The sequence below is a fragment of the Osmerus eperlanus genome, chromosome 12 (genome assembly GCF_963692335.1).
Source record: "Osmerus eperlanus chromosome 12, fOsmEpe2.1, whole genome shotgun sequence".
In the NCBI taxonomy this organism is placed as follows: Eukaryota; Metazoa; Chordata; class Actinopteri; order Osmeriformes; family Osmeridae; genus Osmerus; species Osmerus eperlanus.
In genome coordinates this window covers 2,076,752-2,082,751 of record NC_085029.1, presented here as the reverse complement: position 1 = coordinate 2,082,751, position 6,000 = coordinate 2,076,752, and positions in this window count along the sequence as shown.

Genomic DNA, 6,000 nt, shown 5'->3' with positions numbered 1-6,000 from the left:
AACAAATTTTGTGTCGAAAAGTGAAGCTAACGGTGGCTAACTTGCTAACCACAGTCAATGACGCTACTTACGTCACTAACGTCACTACCTCTAGCAGAATATTAGTTTAGCAGCTCGTTAACTTCTGGGAGATAGCTAGGCTAACTATAGCTTTACTGCAAGGCAGCTGCAGAAACGCCACAAGCAAAGAGGCCAGGTGATAACTTTGTGATATGACACACAATTGTGATGTGTAATGTACAATATAAGCTGATATTATTAAGGAAGTACATCTACTTTCGGAAACGGTAGTCTACTATTTCACTGAAGTATTAGCATCATGACATTAGCCTGTGTTGCCCGGGCAACACATACTACAGTGGTCTATGATGTAGCGTTATCTGTTTTCAATCGTTAAAATAAACATTCCTCACATATACATTTTCGTTGTAGGGTTTATTCTGACATTAGTAAACGATGTGTTGGTGAAAAAACCATTACCTGTGGTTTCAAACCAGTGTAGCTCACTGCAACGCTGTAGCTTACGTGAGACACACTACAAAAACATCTAGCTTACACAACTGTAGGAAGTCAAACGGCGACAGAACGTGTTCGGCACTCCCCTTACTTAAATCAAAAGTCTATCTAACTACTAACCTGAACTTCATTGCCACAGCCTAAACGTTGTCAATCTGTTCATGAAAATAATTAATTTCAGCTTAAACCGTACAACGGAACGTTAAATCCAATTCAACCAACGCTATCGCTACCAAGACGAACACAGCAGTAGTCTAGTACTGTACCGTAGTAGTACAATTTACCGGGGCAGCTTCTCCACACAGGGCTATATCGCATTTTGCGTTGTTACTGACAATGATCGCTACCAGTGAGCTTTTTATGAATGAGCGATTTTCCACTAAATAAATGTCAAGCTTATTTACGTTTTGGGGGGCATATTTTCAGTTAGGAGATGGTACTGTTTGAATCGCGATTCCATCTTCTACTGCCGGGTAACGTCGTAGAATAATCTTCAAAGGGGGTTCTTTATTAATGAATGAATGCAATGAGTAGGCTAAATGCCTGAAAATATCATGAGAAGGGAAAAACTTAAAATGACGTTTAAGTCATAGAGATTAGGTACATTTTTACACCGGTCTGCCAAATTTATTCGTTTTGATTCAACGATGAGGCTGCCTCTTGCAGGGGAAATGAGAAGACATCTATTTCATTCTACACTTCACTTGTATTTTCAGTTGTAAATGAGCAGCAAAAAAAAAATGTCATTCAAAAACGGACCCCTGTGCAACCGACGCAAGCAAGCACACCGTACAATTTCCCCAGAAATTGTACCCTCTCTAGTTTATTAGTTAATTTCTAATTGTATTTATATATTAACGCAACTTATTTATTCAATAATATTACTCTTTCCGATATCTTTGAAATGTTACTTTTTCAAACAATCCCCTTTCAAATATTACCTTATAAATAATTCCCCTTTTAAATGTTACCCGGGTAACCAAAGAAAAGAAAATACATTAATATCAATGGTCTAAATAACAATGTAGCTAACACACAAATCTTTGATACCTAGGACCGGTATGCACACCCTACCACACTGCAGAGTGGACTGGTGTGTGTAGGACAAAGTCTCTCAATCTTCTGCATGCAATTCTTTGAAGTTCTTCTCCGTTGGGTTGTAGCTCGCCATCAAATGTGGAATCCAATCCAGGATCAACTCGAACTCAAACTCCTCAAAAAACCTGACCTATGTGGGCAAGGTCAGAACTTATGTTCAAAATCTTATTTACAATGAATAATTATAAACAAAACAAGAATCTATTCTAAATCTGATATATACACTTAGTACCAACTGGCCACATCGATACCAAATATATATGACCTCGTGCTCTGCCTCGTGCGACAGTAGCTATGTAGCATAGCTATGGCGACCTAGCCACCTGCGCCAACACTTAACAAAACAGTTCCCAAATTCAAATGAAACATCTCATAAATATAATACATATCTTAACATCTCACAAATATAATACATATCTTAGCAAAACATTGTTCGAGTGACATACATAGCATAGCCAAGTTATCACTTACAATACTAGCAACGGCATTTCTTACCAATGCGGTACTAATTCTCAACTGCAGAATCTCCACAATGTGTGCAATCTTCAACTCGGTATACAGCAACTCAATGTGAAACGTATCCGCTAACTTATTTAAATCTTTGCTCCAGTGGAAAATCAACTCAATGTAAACTTATTATTTAACTTGTTTGAATGTTTGTTTCAATTAATTGATCTGTTCGTCAGCGTGGCTGCTCTCATCCTCGACGCGAGTTTTATTAGGCACCTGTCTCTGATTGGTTATTGAATTGGGGGTTTCTGATTAGTTGTGCCAACTTAATAAGTATTTGGTGGCCAAGCCGCGAAGCGGCGAAGCCACTTAAGTGTTTCTACCTTTTCTTATTATTATTACACTTCTTCTGCCATTGGAGTCTATGGCAGCCCCTAGAACCATATGGTAAAAAGTTGTGAATTTTGGCACACTCATTAAGCACAGTCTCTCATTGGAGCACTCTAGCGCCACCAACTGGTCAAAGTTGGACTTGTGTTTACACACGTAACTTTTGAACCGTATGACCGATTTTCAGAAATGAGGTACCGTTGGATTCCCTGGATCGAGACGAGTTCAACACACCCTATGACGTCAATTTTCGGTTATATTGATTTTCCGCCATTTCCGGTTTTAGCAAAAACCTTTGAAAGCCTACTCCTCCTACAATTTTTCTTCAATCTTCCCCACAATTTGGTGTCATGTGATCACTGGGCGTGGCCGCAGGATGCAAAAATGTGTTTTGGCCAATAACTGTTGATTCGTTTGCCTTTATTAAGTGATTCCTTTGTCTCATGATATCTTGGGACATCCCGTGTGTGACACATGATAACTTGTGATAACAGCCGAATTGATGCGGCCGCCATTTTGAATTACTGAAAAAACGTTTTTTCTGTACTCCTCCTACAAATGTTTTCCAATCTTCACCAAATTTGGCAGAGATCATCTTCAGACCAAGCCTCACAAAAGCCATCATATGTTTTTTGGATTTTCAAAACCGTTTGCCTGGTACGGCCAATCAAAATGTGCCGTTAAGCCAGCAAACAGGAAGTTGGGTCGTATCTCAGCAAATCTTTGATGGATTCGCACCAAACTTGTTGCGTGTACTCGTAACCCTCTTCTGAGGATGTACAACATGTTTTATGGGTCATTCGATTGCTTGGCCACCTCATATTTTTATTTATTTTCTTTTTAAAACAAAATCAAACCATCACTCCACTTCAGGCTAACATCAAAACAAACAGTGTAAAACAATCCATGAATATCATATTTTAACCTGGGTTACATCTACCCCTCTTGAATGTATGCACGTCCCTGTGCATGTCAAAGGTTGACTAGTGATGGGTTCAAACGATAAACTCAAGTTTGTTTCAGAATCTTTTGTTTCTGACAATGCATCAGTAAAAGCTATGCTCAAGCCTTGGAATAAAGACTGAACTATAGATACGAGTGGATTTCCAAGATTTGCGTATTGCAACCTTTCGGGTTTCTCTCTGTTTCTTGTTGAACGTCGGATAGTGCTAGCTTGTTCAGCAGTTTCAACACTTTCACCGGGTACAACATCATTAGTTTCAATAGGAACATCTGCATCAGAAACATTAAGGGTTTTGTTGGCAGAAGTTTCAGCTTCAGCAACCTCAGAAATAGTACTGGGTAAGTACACATCTACTGGCTCATTAATCTCAGCTTCCTCTTCAGGTATATTGTCAGTAGTAGAAAGTGAGCTACCACTGCCAGGAGTGACTGAAGAGACCATGGGAGCTTCTTGCTCTTTACTGCAAGAACCATCAAGTGAGTTACTTGTTGGATTTTCACCAACTACCTCATCAACAAGTGTGTCATCTTGCACTGCTGTTTTCTATGGTTCTCCACGGTTTGATTTAGGGATTTCGTAGACAAGTCTAAACCTAGCATCTTCCACACCAGGTGGTTCTCTGAACGACTCACATGGAATGTCGTCTTCAGAATCTGAATGCACACTTACATCCTCAGACTCTTTAGTGGAATTTCGTGTTTTTGGCTTGTGTGGCTTTGGCACAACAAGTGGTTCTTCACTCAATGGAAGAGAACCACATGGAAGTAAAAGGTCTCTATGAAGAGTACGCAAGGGACCATCCCTGTCCTCTAGTCTTAGAGTATAGACTGGAATGTCTCCAGCTTGCTTCACAACAACATAAATTTCCTGCTCCCATTTATCTGCAAGTTTATGCTTACCGCTCAGGCGGACAGATCTAACTAAGACTCGGTCACCAATTTCTAACTTGGAAACGGTTACTTTTCTATCAAACCTGGCTTTGTTCCTGTCTGCTATTTTCTTGGCATTTTGAGAAGCTATCTTATAACTTTCCTCCAGATGGGATTTAAGACTCTGAACATACTGTGAATGAGACTTGTATTGACCATCTTTTAGGGGTAGTCCGAATGCCAAGTCTACAGGCAACCTCGGTTGACGACCAAACATTAGCTCATAAGGTGTGAACCCTGTTACATCATTTTTCGTACAATTATAGGCATGTACTAGGGGTCTTACAAAGTTTCGCCATTGTGTTTTTTTCTTATTCTCTAATGTTCCTAGCATACCTAGTAACGTTCTGTTAAAACGTTCTACCGGATTCCCTCTAGGATGATATGGGGTAGTACGAGTCTTATGGATACCAGCAACCTTGCAAAGCTCTTTGATTGTATGAGACTCAAAGTCAGGTCCTTGGTCGCTGTGCAAGCGTTCTGGAATTCCATTGTGAACCATAAAATTGTCCCAAAGACATTTTGCAACAGTCTGTGCTTTCTGGTTTGGTGTTGGAATGGCAACTGCATATTTTGTAAAGTGATCTGTGATCACTAAAATATCTTTCGTATTACTACTATCAGGCTCTTAAGACAAAAAGTCCATACAAACAAGCTCTAGAGGTCTGGTAGATTGTATGTTCACTAAAGGTGCAGCTTTTTCTGGCTGAGTTTTCCTACGAATGCATCTATCACAGGTTTTGACCTTTTTCTCTACATCTTCTGCCATCTTTGGCCAATAGAACCTGGTTCTTACCAAATCTGTGGTACGCTCGATACCTAGGTGGCCCATGTCATTATGAAGACTTTGCAGAACAACAGCTCGAAACTCTTCGGGTAAGACTAACTGGTATGTTATACAGCCGTTGTCTTGGCGCCTTCGATAAAGTACTTGATTGTGTATTTCGAGTCGACTCCACTCCCTTTGAAAGAAAGGAATCTCAGGGAGATCTTTTCTAACCGTTGGAGGTAGCCTTTCTCCACTTTCAATGCAAGCTATAACTACACTGAGACAGGGATCAGCTCGCTGTTTATCACAAATATCCTTTTCAGACAGATGGGGAAGGATAGGTAACCCCCCATATTGTTCTTTATTCACAAAACTATCTGGTAAAGCTTGAGAAGATATTGCTAGTGACTGCACTAGTTATGACACTATCACTGTTGTTATCTCCATTAGTTGTGTTGAAAACCAAATGCCTGTCACATATGGCATGTACAACATCTTGACTCAGCCCATTTCCAGGATTAGGTAAGTGTATTTGAGTAAACTGACGTATACGGTCTTGTTCTTTCTGAGACATAAGATCATTGGATAACTCTCCATGAGGTCGTCTAGACAGACCATCTGCGTCTGCATTCAACTTGCCTGCCCGATATTGAAGCTTAAAAGTAAAAGTGGACAATGCTGATAACCACTGGTAGCGTCCAGTTTGGCAGTGGTAAGAATATATGTCAAGGGGTTACTGTCAGTTACTACTGTGAACGACCTTCCATACAGATAATCACTAAACTTTTCAGTTACCGCCCACTTCAAAGCCAAAAATTCTAGTTTGTGAGCTGGATATCGTGACTCACTACGAGATAATCCTCTGCTAGCATATGCTATGACTC